The sequence below is a fragment of the Oncorhynchus nerka genome, linkage group LG18 (genome assembly GCF_034236695.1).
Source record: "Oncorhynchus nerka isolate Pitt River linkage group LG18, Oner_Uvic_2.0, whole genome shotgun sequence".
In the NCBI taxonomy this organism is placed as follows: domain Eukaryota; kingdom Metazoa; phylum Chordata; class Actinopteri; order Salmoniformes; family Salmonidae; genus Oncorhynchus; species Oncorhynchus nerka.
In genome coordinates this window covers 835,360-849,743 of record NC_088413.1, presented here as the reverse complement: position 1 = coordinate 849,743, position 14,384 = coordinate 835,360, and the positions used below count along the sequence as shown (strand labels likewise).

At 55.9% G+C, this 14,384-nt stretch overlaps 1 pseudogene; it reads right to left on the bottom strand.

The window, feature by feature from the left end:
- Positions 1-14,384, bottom strand: part of LOC135561958 (uncharacterized) — a 73,130-nt pseudogene that overhangs the window by 25,960 nt on the left and 32,786 nt on the right.

Sequence of the window (14,384 nt, the reverse complement as noted above, 5' to 3'; positions counted from 1 at the left end):
CACCACCTGGACCAGACTGAGGAGGAGGAGAGAGAGAGGTCAAAGAGCTGAGTCTCCATCTCTCCTCCATTAACACCACCTGGACCAGACTGAGGAGGAGGAGAGAGAGAGAGGTCAAAGAGCTGAGTCTCCATCTCTCCTGTTAACACCACCTGGACCAGACTGAGGAGGAGGAGAGAGAGAGGTCAAAGAGCTGAGTCTCCATCTCTCCTGTTAACACCACCTGGACCAGACTGAGGAGGAGGAGGAGAGAGGTCAAAGAGCTGAGTCTCCATCTCTCCTGTTAACACCACCTGGACCAGACTGAGGAGGAGGAGAGAGACAGACAGGTCAAAGAGCTGAGTCTCCATCTCTCCTGTTAACACCACCTGGACCAGACTGAGGAGGAGGAGAGAGAGGTCAAAGAGCTGAGTCTCCATCTCTCCTGTTAACACCACCTGGACCAGACTGAGGAGGAGGAGAGAGAGAGGGTCAAAGAGCTGAGTCTCCATCTCTCCTGTTAACACCACCTGGACCAGACTGAGGAGGAGGAGAGAGAGGTCAAAGAGCTGAGTCTCCATCTCTCCTGTTAACACCACCTGGACCAGACTGAGGAGGAGGAGAGAGAGAGGTCAAAGAGCTGAGTCTCCATCTCTCCTGTTAACACCACCTGGACCAGACTGAGGAGGAGGAGAGAGAGGTCAAAGAGCTGAGTCTCCATCTCTCCTGTTAACACCACCTGGACCTGGACCAGACTGAGGAGGAGGAGGAGAGAGAGGTCAAAGAGCTGAGTCTCCATCTCTCCTGTTAACACCACCTGGACCAGACTGAGGAGGAGGAGAGAGAGAGGTCAAAGAGCTGAGTCTCCATCTCTCCTGTTAACACCACCTGGACCAGACTGAGGAGGAGGAGAGAGAGAGACAGGTCAAAGAGCTGAGTCTCCATCTCTCCTGTTAACACCACCTGGACCAGACTGAGGAGGAGGAGAGAGAGGTCAAAGAGCTGAGTCTCCATCTCTCCTGTTAACACCACCTGGACCAGACTGAGGAGGAGGAGAGAGAGGTCAAAGAGCTGAGTCTCCATCTCTCCTGTTAACACCACCTGGACCAGACTGAGGAGGAGGAGAGAGAGAGGTCAAAGAGCTGAGTCTCCATCTCTCCTGTTAACACCACCTGGACCAGACTGAGGAGGAGGAGAGAGAGGTCAAAGAGCTGAGTCTCCATCTCTCCTGTTAACACCACCTGGACCAGACTGAGGAGGAGGAGAGAGAGAGGTCAAAGAGCTGAGTCTCCATCTCTCCTGTTAACACCACCTGGACCAGACTGAGGAGGAGGAGGAGAGAGAGGTCAAAGAGCTGAGTCTCCATCTCTCCTGTTAACACCACCTGGACCAGACTGAGGAGGAGGAGGAGAGAGGTCAAAGAGCTGAGTCTCCATCTCTCCTGTTAACACCACCTGGACCAGACTGAGGAGGAGGAGAGGAGAGAGAGGTCAAAGAGCTGAGTCTCCATCTCTCCTGTTAACACCACCTGGACCAGACTGAGGAGGAGGAGAGAGAGTCAAAGAGCTGAGTCTCCATCTCTCCTGTTAACACCACCTGGACCAGACTGAGGAGGAGGAGGAGAGAGGTCAAAGAGCTGAGTCTCCATCTCTCCTGTTAACACCACCTGGACCAGACTGAGGAGGAGGAGAGAGAGGTCAAAGAGCTGAGTCTCCATCTCTCCTGTTAACACCACCTGGACCAGACTGAGGAGGAGGAGAGAGAGGTCAAAGAGCTGAGTCTCCATCTCTCCTGTTAACACCACCTGGACCAGACTGAGGAGGAGGAGAGAGGTCAAAGAGCTGAGTCTCCATCTCTCCTGTTAACACCACCTGGACCAGACTGAGGAGGAGGAGAGAGAGGGTCAAAGAGCTGAGTCTCCATCTCTCCTGTTAACACCACCTGGACCAGACTGAGGAGGAGGAGGAGAGAGAGGTCAAAGAGCTGAGTCTCCATCTCTCCTGTTAACACCACCTGGACCAGACTGAGGAGGAGAGAGAGAGGTCAAAGAGCTGAGTCTCCATCTCTCCTGTTAACACCACCTGGACCAGACTGAGGAGGAGGAGGAGAGAGGTCAAAGAGCTGAGTCTCCATCTCTCCTGTTAACACCACCTGGACCAGACTGAGGAGGAGGAGGAGAGAGGTCAAAGAGCTGAGTCTCCATCTCTCCTGTTAACACCACCTGGACCAGACTGAGGAGGAGGACAGAGGTCAAAGAGCTGAGTCTCCATCTCTCCTGTTAACACCTGGGTCAGTGATGTGTGTGTGTGTGTGTGTATATATGCCAGTATGTGTGTGTGTGTGTGTGTTACCTGTGTGTGTCAGTGGTGTGTGTGTGTGTGTGTGTGTGTGTGTGTGTGTGTGTGTGTGTATATATGCCAGTATGTGTGTGTGTGTATGGGTGCCAGTGTGTGTGTGTGTGTGTGTGTGTGTGTATGTGTGTGTGTGTGTGTGTATTACCCTCTCCATGTTCTCCTGTAGAGCCCGTTCTTCAGTCATGATGTCTCTGAGAGAGACATGAGGGCGGGACACACTCCAGTCGTCCAGGATTGGCAACTCATCCCGAGACTCCGATTGGCCGCTCGGAGACGCAAAGCCGTCTGGACCAATCAGGAAGTGAGCTGGGCGTGACCCGTCCCTGAGCCCGGTTTTGGCCGTCTGTGATTCGCCCCAGTGGACAGAGCCTGGTGAAACCAGGAAGTAGAGCAGGATAGAACAGGAAAACATGGGGAATGTAGTTCTAGTTTACCCGTAGTTTTGTAGTTTTAGGATCTTAGGACTTTAAAACAAACTGTAACTTGCGTATAACAGCTGGAGGAGATGGAGAGGAGAGAGGAGGAGGAGGAGAGGAAAGGGAGGAATATAACATATATCAATTCTACACGGATGATGTATCAGCAAATCTATATTATATCACAGTAAGACACAAAACTATTCAACAAATTAACAACAATGATTTGATGACCGTGTAAAGTGTGTGTGTGTGTTACCTGGGTCAGTGGTGTGTGTGTGTTACCTGGGTCAGTGGTGTGTGTGTGTGTTACCTGGGTCAGTGGTGTGTGTGTGTGTTACCTGGGTCAGTGGTGTGTGTGTGTGTGTGTGTTACCTGGGTCAGTGGTGTGTGTGTGTGTGTGTTACCTGGGTCAGTGGTGTGTGTGTGTGTTACCTGGGTCAGTGGTGTGTGTGTGTGTGTTACCTGGGTCAGTGGTGTGTGTGTGTTACCTGGGTCAGTGGTGTGTGTGTGTGTGTGTTACCTGGGTCAGTGGTGTGTGTGTTACCTGGGTCAGTGGTGTGTGTGTGTGTGTGTGTTACCTGGGTCAGTGGTGTGTGTGTGTGTACCTGGGTCAGTGGTGTGTGTGTGTGTGTGTGTTACCTGGGTCAGTGGTGTGTGTGTGTTACCTGGGTCAGTGGTGTGTGTGTGTGTGTGTGTGTTACCTAGGGTCAGTGGTGTGTGTGTGTGTGTGTTACCTGGGTCAGTGGTGTGTGTGTGTGTTACCTGGGTCAGTGGTGTGTGTGTGTGTGTGTATTACCTGGGTCAGTGGTGTGTGTGTGTGTGTTACCTGGGTCAGTGGTGTGTGTGTGTGTGTGTGTTACCTGGGTCAGTGGTGTGTGTGTGTGTGTTACCTGGGTCAGTGGTGTGTGTGTGTGTGTTACCTGGGTCAGTGGTGTGTGTGTGTGTGTGTTACCTGGGTCAGTGGTGTGTGTGTGTGTTACCTGGGTCAGTGGTGTGTGTGTGTGTGTTACCTGGGTCAGTGGTGTGTGTGTGTGTGTGTTACCTGGGTCAGTGGTGTGTGTGTGTTACCTGGGTCAGTGGTGTGTGTGTGTGTGTTACCTGGGTCAGTGGTGTGTGTGTGTGTGTGTGTTACCTGGGTCAGTGGTGTGTGTGTGTGTGTGTTACCTGGGTCAGTGGTGTGTGTGTGTGTGTGTTACCTGGGTCAGTGGTGTGTGTGTGTGTGTGTTACCTGGGTCAGTGGTGTGTGTGTGTGTTACCTGGGTCAGTGGTGTGTGTGTGTGTGTGTTACCTGGGTCAGTGGTGTGTGTGTGTGTGTTACCTGGGTCAGTGGTGTGTGTGTGTGTTACCTGGGTCAGTGGTGTGTGTGTGTGTGTGTACCTGGGTCAGTGGTGTGTGTGTGTGTGTGTGTTACCTGGGTCAGTGGTGTGTGTGTGTGTGTGTTTACCTGGGTCAGTGGTGTGTGTGTGTGTGTGTTACCTGGGTCAGTGGTGTGTGTGTGTGTGTGTTTACCTGGGTCAGTGGTGTGTGTGTGTGTGTGTTACCTGGGTCAGTGGTGTGTGTGTGTGTGTGTTACCTGGGTCAGTGGTGTGTGTGTGTGTGTGTGTGTACCTGGGTCAGTGGTGTGTGTGTGTGTGTGTGTTACCTGGGTCAGTGTGTGTGTGTGTGTGTTTACCTGGGTCAGTGGTGTGTGTGTGTTTGTGGGTCAGTGGTGTGTGTGTTACCTGGGTCAGTGGTGTGTGTGTGTTTGGGTGTGTGTGTGTGTTGTTTACCTGGGTCAGTGGTGTGTGTGTGTGTGTTACCTGGGTCAGTGGTGTGTGTGTGTGTGTGTGTTACCTGGGTCAGTGGTGTGTGTGTGTGTTACCTGGGTCAGTGGTGTGTGTGTGTGTGTTACCTGGGTCAGTGGTGTGTGTTTGCCTGGGTCAGTGGTGTGTGTGTGTGTGTGTTACCTGGGTCAGTGGTGTGTGTGTGTGTGTGTTTACCTGGGTCAGTGGTGTGTGTGTGGGTCAGTGTGTGTGTGTGTGTTTACCTGGGTCAGTGGTGTGTGTGTGTGTGTTACCTGGGTCAGTGGTGTGTGTGTGTGTGTGTGTGTTACCTGGGTCAGTGGTGTGTGTTACCTGGGTCAGTGGTGTGTGTGTGTGTGTGTTACCTGGGTCAGTGGTGTGTGTGTGTGTGTGTGTTACCTGGGTCAGTGGTGTGTGTGTGTGTGTGTTACCTGGGTCAGTGGTGTGTGTGTGTGTGTGTTACCTGGGTCAGTGGTGTGTGTGTGTGTGTGTATTACCTGGGTCAGTGGTGTGTGTGTGTGTGTGTGTGTTACCTGGGTCAGTGGTGTGTGTGTGTGTGTGTGTTACCTGGGTCAGTGGTGTGTGTGTGTGTGTGTTACCTGGGTCAGTAGTGTGTGTGTGTGTGTTACCTGGGTCAGTGGTGTGTGTGTGTTTGTGTGTGTGTGTGTTACCTGGGTCAGTAGTGTGTGTGTGTTTGTGTGTGTGTGTGTTACCTGGGTCAGTAGTGTGTGTGTGTGTGTTACCTGGGTCAGTGGTGTGTGTGTGTGTGTGTTACCTGGGTCAGTGGTGTGTGTACCTGGGTCAGTGGTGTGTGTGTGTGTGTACCTGGGTCAGTGGTGTGTGTGTGTGTGTTACCTGGGTCAGTGGTGTGTGTGTGTGTGTGTTACCTGGGTGTTACCTGGGTCAGTGGTGTGTGTGTGTGTGTTACCTGGGTCAGTGGTGTGTGTGTGTGTGTGTTACCTGGGTCAGTGGTGTGTGTTACCTGGGTCAGTGGTGTGTGTGTGTGTGTGTTACCTGGGTCAGTGGTGTGTGTGTGTGTGTGTTACCTGGGTCAGTGGTGTGTGTGTGTGTGTGTTACCTGGGTCAGTGGTGTGTGTGTGTGTGTGTGTTACCTGGGTCAGTGGTGTGTGTGTGTGTGTGTGGTACCTGGGTCAGTGGTGTGTGTGTGTGTTTGTTACCTGGGTCAGTGTGTGTTACCTGGTGTCAGTAGTGTGGGTCAGTGTGTGTGTGTGTGTGTGTTACCTGGGTCAGTGGTGTGTGTGTGTGTTACCTGGGTCAGTGGTGTGTGTGTGTGTGTGTGTGTGTGTACTCACTCTCTTGTAGTAGATGGTAGGAGTGTGCTGTGTGTGTCTCTGGGTCTTCTCCTAGAAAGACAACCGGGTCAGACTTAAAAACACACACAAACACACTACTGACCCAGGTAACACCTGGGTCACCCCCACCTGACCCAGGTAACACACACCCCACCTGGGTCCCAGGTAACACACACCTGACCAGTGGGTAACACACCCCACCTGACCATAGGTAACACACCCCACCTGACCCAGGTAACACACACACCCCACCTGACCCAGGTAACACACACACCCACCTGACCCAGGTAACACACACACCCCACCTGACCCAGGTAACACTGGGTCACACCCACCTGACCCAGGTAACACACCCCACCTGACCCAGGTAACACACCCCACCTGACCCAGGTAACACACACCCCCACCTGACCCAGGTAACACACCCCACCTGACCCAGGTAACACACCCCACCTGACCCAGGTAACACACACACACACACACCCACCCAGGTAACACACACAACCCACCTGACCAGGTAACACACCCCACCTGACCCAGGTAACACACCCCACCTGACCCAGGTAACACATACCCCACCTGACCATAGGTAACACATACCCCACCTGACCATAGGTAACACACACCCCACCTGACCATAGGTAACACAGGTAACACACCCCACCTGACCCAGGTAACACACCCCACCTGACCCAGGTAACACACCCCACCGACCCAGGTAACACACACCCCACCTGACCCAGGTAACACACCCCACCTGACCCAGGTAACACACCCCACCTGACCCAGGTAACACACCCCACCTGACCCAGGTAACACACACACCCCACCTGACCCAGGTAACACACCCCACCTGACCCAGGTAACACACACACACCCCACCTGACCCAGGTAACACACCCCACCTGACCCAGGTAACACACACATCCCACCTGACCCAGGTAACACACACCCCACCTGACCCAGGTAACACACCCCACCTGACCCAGGTAACACACACAACCCACCTGACCCAGGTAACACACCACACCTGACCCAGATAACACACACACACCCCACCTGACCCAGGTAACACACCCCACCTGACCCAGGTAACACACCCCACCTGACCCAGGTAACACACCCCACCTGACCCAGGTAACACACCCCACCTGACCCAGGTAACACACACACACCCCACCTGACCCAGGTAACACACCCCACCTGACCCAGATAACACACACACACCCCACCTGACCCAGGTAACACACCCCACCTGACCCAGGTAACACACCCCACCTGACCCAGGTAACACACACCTGGACAGTGTCCTTCCATTTCTGGTGCAGCAGTCTGGCCATGTTGAGGTCCATCCTCACAGAGTAGTCATCAGGAGAACACACACCTGGCAACCAAGCACAGGAGAGCTGAGGGAGTGTGTCTGGGGTGTGTGTGTTGCCTGGGTCAGTGGGGTGTGTGTGTGTGTGTTACCTGGGTCAGTGGTGTGTGTGTGTGTTGCCTGGGTCAGTGGTGTGTGTGTGTTACCTGGGTCAGTGGTGTGTGTGTGTGTGTTACCTGGGTCAGTGGTGTGTGTGTTACCTGGGTCAGTGGTGTGTGTGTGTGTGTGTGTTACCTGGGTCAGTGGTGTGTGTGTGTGTGTTACCCGGGTCAGTGGTGTGTGTGTGTTACCCGGGTCAGTGGTGTGTGTGTGTTACCTGGGTCAGTGGTGTGTGTGTGTGTTACCTGGGTCAGTGGTGTGTGTGTGTGTGTGTGTTACCTGGGTCAGTGGTGTGTGTGTGTGTGTGTGTTAGCTGGGTCAGTGGTGTGTGTGTGTTAGCTGGGTCAGTGGTGTGTGTGTGTTTAGCTGGGTCAGTGGTGTGTGTGTGTGTTACCTGGGTCAGTGGTGTGTGTGTGTGTTACCTGGGTCAGTGGTGTGTGTGTGTTACCTGGGTCAGTGGTGTGTGTGTGTTACCTGGGTCAGTGGTGTGTGTGTGTGTTACCTGGGTCAGTGGTGTGTGTGTGTGTGTGTGTGTGTGTGTGTGTGTTACCTGGTAGGACACCAACAGGGCCAAACAGATCAACCAGCTGCAGAGCCAGTTCTGTAGGCAGCTTCAGTTCAACACTCTGGATGTCCACGAGTCTGTCCCTCTTCTTCTCCTTCTCCTTCCTCCCTTTCAAGTCCTCTTCCTCCTCCTCTCTCCTCTCCATCTCCTCCAGCTGGGCTAGGAGCGACTGGGTCACCTCGTCTCCCTCCTCCTCCTCCCTCTCCCATTTCTCCCACTGCTCTGCGTCCGCTCCGCTCTCCGAGTCCCGAACCACTTCCTGCTCCGCCACATCTCTTCCTGGTGGTCCGTGCTCCAGACGAGTGGACTCTCCCAAGGGGGTGTTTTGTTCCTCTGAGCCGCCCCCGCCCCAGACACCGGATGGTACAGTCCACTAACCCCACCTACCCCTTCGTCAACGCCCCCTCCTGTCCTCCACGTCTCCTCTTCCTCCTCCCTTCTTCCCAGTACAACAATCGCCTCACTATCAAAAAAGCTGGAGGCCGAAGCCTGTTCTCCTGGGGGCGTAACCCGCCTCTCCGTCCTCTCCTCCAGGGACACACCTACGGCCATGTCCAGATCTCCATCACCCTCTTCTTCATCCTCCTCTTCCTCTAGGAACAGTCTCTCTCCAGAGTCTAGCAACAGATTACTGGTCCACTCCAGATCCTGAGGGAGAGAGGAACCAATGGCACATTTAAAATTCATTTAGGATGGCCTCTCTATATAGGGGACGGGGCCCTACTGCCTCCCCATATAGGGGACGAGGCCCTACTGCCTCGCTATATAGGGGACGGGGCCCTACTGCCTCGCTATATAGGGGACGGGGCCCTACTGCCTCGCTATATAGGGGACGGGGCCCTACTGCCTCGCTATATAGGGGACGGTGCCCTACTGCCTCCCTATATAGGGGACGAGGCCCTACTGCCTCGCTATATAGGGGACGGGGCCCTACTGCCTCCCCATATAGGGGACGGGGCCCTACTGCCTCCCCATATAGGGGACGGGGCCCTACTGCCTCCCCATATAGGGGACGGGGCCCTACTGCCTCCCCATATAGGGGACGGGGCCCTACTGCCTCACTATATAGGGGACGGGGCCCTACGGCCTCACTATATAGGGGACGGGGCCCTACTGCCTCACTATATAGGGGACGGGGCCCTACGGCCTCACTATATAGGGGACGGGGCCCTACTGCCTCACTATATAGGGGACGGGGCCCTCGCCTACTGCCTCGCCTTGCTATATAGGGGACGGGGCCTACTGCCTTGCTATATAGGGGACGGGGCCCTACTGCCTCACTATATAGGGGACGGGGCCCTACTGCCTCACTATATAGGGGACGGGGCCCTACTGCCTCACTATATAGGGGACGGGGCCCTACTGCCTCACTATATAGGGGACGGGGCCCTACTGCCTCCCCTATAGGGGACGGGGTCCCCTCGCTGCTTGCTATATAGGGACGGGGCCTACTGCCTTGCTATATAGGGGACGGGGCCCTACTGCCTCCTATAGGGGACGGGGCCTACTGCCTCCCCATATAGGGGACGGGGCCCTACTGCATCGCCTTGCTATATAGGGGACGGGGCCCTACTGCATCTCCCCATATAGGGGACCCCTACTGCCTCCCCATATAGGGGACGGGGCCCTACTGCCTCCCCATATAGGGGACGGGGCCCTACTGCCTCCCCATATAGGGGACGGGGCCCTACTGCCTCCCCATATAGGGGACGGGGCCCTACTGCCTCCCCCATATAGGGGACGGGGCCCTACTGCCTCCCCATATAGGGGACGGGGCCCTACTGCCTCCCCATATAGGGGACGGGGCCCTACTGCCTCCCCATATAGGGGACGGGGCCCTACTGCCTCCCCATATAGGGGACGGGGCCCTACTGCCTCCCTATATAGGGGACGGGGCCCTACTGCCTCCCCTCCCCATATAGGGGACGGGGCCCTACTGCCTCCCCATATAGGGGACGGGGCCCTACTGCCTCCCCTCCCCATATAGGGGACGGGGCCCTACTGCCTCCCCTCCCCATATAGGGGACGGGGCCCTACTGCCTCCCCATATAGGGGACGGGGCCCTACTGCCTCCCCATATAGGGGACGGGGCCCTACTGCATCCCCTTGCTATAGGGGACGGGGCCCTACTGCCTCCTCCCCCATATAGGGGACGGGGCCCTACTGCCTCCCCATATAGGGGACGGGGCCCTACTGCCTCGCCTTGCTATATAGGGACGGGGCCTACTGCCTTGCCCATATAGGGGACGGGGCCCTACTGCCTCCCCATATAGGGGACGGGGCCCTACTGCCTCCCCATATAGGGGACGGGGCCCTACTGCCTCACCATATAGGGGACGGGGCCCTACTGCCTCACCATATAGGGGACGGGGCCCTACTGCCTCACCATATAGGGGACGGGGCCCTACTGCCTCCCCATATAGGGGACGGGGCCCTACGGCCTCACGGGGACCCCTCTGCCTCCCCATATAGGGACGGGGCCCTACTGCCTCCCCTCCCCATATAGGGGACGGGGCTCTACTGCCTCCCCATAGGGGACGGGGCCCTACTGAGTCCCCATATAGGGGACGGGGCCCTCCCTGCCTCACTATATAGGGGACGGGGCCCTACTGCCTCCCCATATAGGGGACGGGGCCCTACTGCCTCCCCTATAGGGGACGGGGCCCCACTGCCTCCCCATATAGGGGACGGGGCCCTACTGCCTCTATATAGGGGACGGGGCCCTACTGCCTCCCCATGGGGACGGGGCCCTCTGCCTCATATAGGGGGCCGGGGCCCTACTGCCTCCCCTCCCCATATAGGGGACGGGGCCCTACTGCATCCCCTATATAGGGGACGGGGCCCTACTGCCTCCCCATATAGGGGACGGGGTCCCTACTGCCTCCCTCCCCATGCATATAGGGGACGGGGGCCCTACTGCCTCACTATATAGGGGACGGGGCCCTACTGCCTCACTATATAGGGGACGGGGCCCTACTGCCTCACTATATAGGGGACGGGGCCCTACTGCCTCCCCATACAGGGGACGGGGCCCTACTTCCTCCCCTCCCCATATAGGGGACGGGGCCCTACTGCCTCCCCATATAGGGGACGGGGCCCTACTGCCTCCCCATATAGGGGACGGGGCCCTACTGCCTCCCCATATAGGGGACGGGGCCCTACTGCCTCCCCATATAGGGGACGGGGCCCTACTGCCTCCCCATATAGGGGACGGGGCCCTACTGCCTCACTATATAGGGGACGGGGCCCTACTGCCTCCCCATATAGGGGACGGGGCCCTACTGCCTCCCCATATAGGGGACGGGGCCCTACTGCCTCCCCATATAGGGGACGGGGCCCTACGGCCTCCCCATATAGGGGACGGGGCCCTACTGCCTCCCCATATAGGGGACGGGGCCCTACTGCCTCCCCATATAGGGGACGGGGCCCTACTGCCTCCCCATATAGGGGGCGGGGCCCTACTGCCTCCCCATATAGGGGACGGGGCCCTACTGCCTCCCCATATAGGGGACGGGGCCCTACTGCCTCCCCATATAGGGGACGGGGCCCTACTGCCTCCCCATATAGGGGACGGGGCCCTACTGCCTCCCCATATAGGGGACGGGGCCCTACTGCCTCCCCATATAGGGGACGGGGCCCTACTGCCTCCCCATATAGGGGACGGGGCCCTACTGCCTCACTATATAGGGGACGGGGCCCTACTGCCTCCCCTCCCCATATAGGGGACGGGGCCCTACTGCCTCCCCATATAGGGGACGGGGCCCTACTGCCTCCCCATATAGGGGACGGGGCCCTACTGCCTCCCCATATAGGGGACGGGGCCCTACTGCCTCCCCATATAGGGGACGGGGCCCTACTGCCTCCCCTCCCCATATAGGGGACGGGGCCCTACTGCCTCCCCATATAGGGGACGGGGCCCTACTGCCTCCCCATATAGGGGACGGGGCCCTACGGCCTCCCCATATAGGGGACGGGGCCCTACTGCCTCCCCATATAGGGGACGGGGCCCTACTGCCTCCCCATATAGGGGACGGGGCCCTACGGCCTCCCCATATAGGGGACGGGGCCCTACGGCCTCCCCATATAGGGACGGGGCCTCCCTCCCCATATAGGGACGGGGCCCTACGGCCTCCCCATATAGGGACGGGGCCCTACTGCCTCCCCATATAGGGGCGGGGCCCTACTGCCTCCCCATATAGGGGACGGGGCCCTACTGCCTCCCCATATAGGGGGCGGGCCCTACTGCCTCCCCATATAGGGGGCGGGGCCCTACGGCCTCCCCATATAGGGGGCGGGGCCCTACTGCCTCCCATATAGGGGGCGGGGCCCTACTCCTCCCATATAGGGACGGGGCCCTACTGCCTCCCCATATAGGGGACGGGGCCCTACTGCCTCCCCATATAGGGACGGGGCCCTACTGCCTCCCCATATAGGGGACGGGGCCCTACTGCCTCCCCATATAGGGGACGGGGCCCTACTGCCTCCCCATATAGGGGACGGGGCCCTACTGCCTCCCCATATAGGGGACGGGGCCCTACTGCCTCCCCATATAGGGGACGGGGCCCTACTGCCTCCCCATAGGGGGGGGGCCCTACTGCCTCCCCATATAGGGGACGGGGCCCTACTGCCTCCCCATATAGGGGACGGGGCCCTACTGCCTCCCATATAGGGACGGGGCCCTACTGCCTCCCCATATAGGGCGGGGCCCTACTGCCTCCCCATATAGGGGACGGGCCCTACTGCCTCCCCATATAGGGGACGGGGCCCTACTGCCTCGCTATATAGGGGACGGGGCCCTACTGCCTCGCCTTGCTATATAGGGGACGGGGCCCTACTGCCTCGCCTTGCTATATAGGGGACGGGGCCCTACTGCATCGCCTTGCTATATAGGGGACGGGGCCCTACTGCCTCGCTATATAGGGGCCGGGGCCCATACTGCCTCAGACATAGGCCTAGGTCCTGTCCAGGGGTGTACAGCCCTACTGCCTCACTCTAGAAACAGGAGACAGACTAGGTCCTGTCTGCCTCACATCACACCGGACTACAGAAACAGGAGATAGACTAGTGTCCTGTCTGTCCTGGTACATCAAGAAACAGGAAATAGGGCAGGAGCCAATCAGGTCAAGAGGAAATAGGGTCCTGTCCAGGGCAAGGTAAAGCCAATAGGGCAAGAGAGAAATAGGGCAGGAGCCAATAGGGCAAGAGGAAATAGGGCAGGATTCAATAGGGCAGAAGGAAATAGGGCAAGAGCCAATAGGGCAAGAGGAAATAGGGCAGGAGCTCAATAGGGCAACAGGAAATAGTGTCCTGCAGGAGCCAATAGGGCAAGAGGAAATAGGGCAGGAGCCAATAGGGCAAGAGGAAATAGGGCAGGAGCCAATAGGGCAGGAGGAAATAGGGTACAAGAGCCAATAGGGCAAGAGGAAAGACTAGGGCAGGAGCCAATAGGGCAAGAGGAAATAAGCTGGAGCCAATAGGGCAAGAGGAAATAGTGGCAGGGGCCAATCAGGGCAGGAGGAAATAGGGAAAGAGCCAATAAGGCAAGAGGAAATAGGGCAAGAGCCAATAGGGCAAGAGGAAATAGGGCAGGAGCCAATAGGGCAAGAGGAAATAGGGCAGGAGCCAATAGGGCAAGAGGAAATAGGGCAGGAGCCAATAGGGCAGGAGGAAATAGGGCAAGAGCCAATAGGGCAAGAGGAAATAGGGCAGGAGCCAATAGGGCAAGAGGAAATAGGCTGTTCTGGCTCAGACAAGGTTTACTTCCTTTACACAGATAGAGCCTCAGTCAATACAACAACACACAATAAGCAATAATAATAACAACAACAACAACAACACACAACAATAATAATAACAACACCAACAACAACAACAACAATAACAACACCAACAACAACACACAACAACAACAACAACAACAACAACAACAACAACACAACAATAATAATAACAACACCAACAACAACAACACAACAATAATAATAACAACACCAACAACAACAACAATAACAACACCAACAACAATAATAATAACAACACCAACAACAACACACAACAATAATAACAACAACAACAACAACAACACACAACAATAATAATAACAACACCAACAACACACAACAATAATAATAACAACACCAACAACACAACAACAATAATAATAACAACACCAACAACAACAACAACAATAATAACAACACCAACAACAACACACAACAATAATAATAACAACACCAACAACAACAACACACAACAATAATAATAACAACAACAACAACAACAACACACAACAATAATAATAACAACACCAACAACAACAACACACAACAATAATAATAACAACACCAACAACAACAACACACAACAATAATAATAATAACACCAACAACAACAACACACAACAATAATAATAACAACACCAACAACAACAACCACACACAACAATAATAATAACAACACCAACAACAACAACACACAACAATAATAATAACAACAC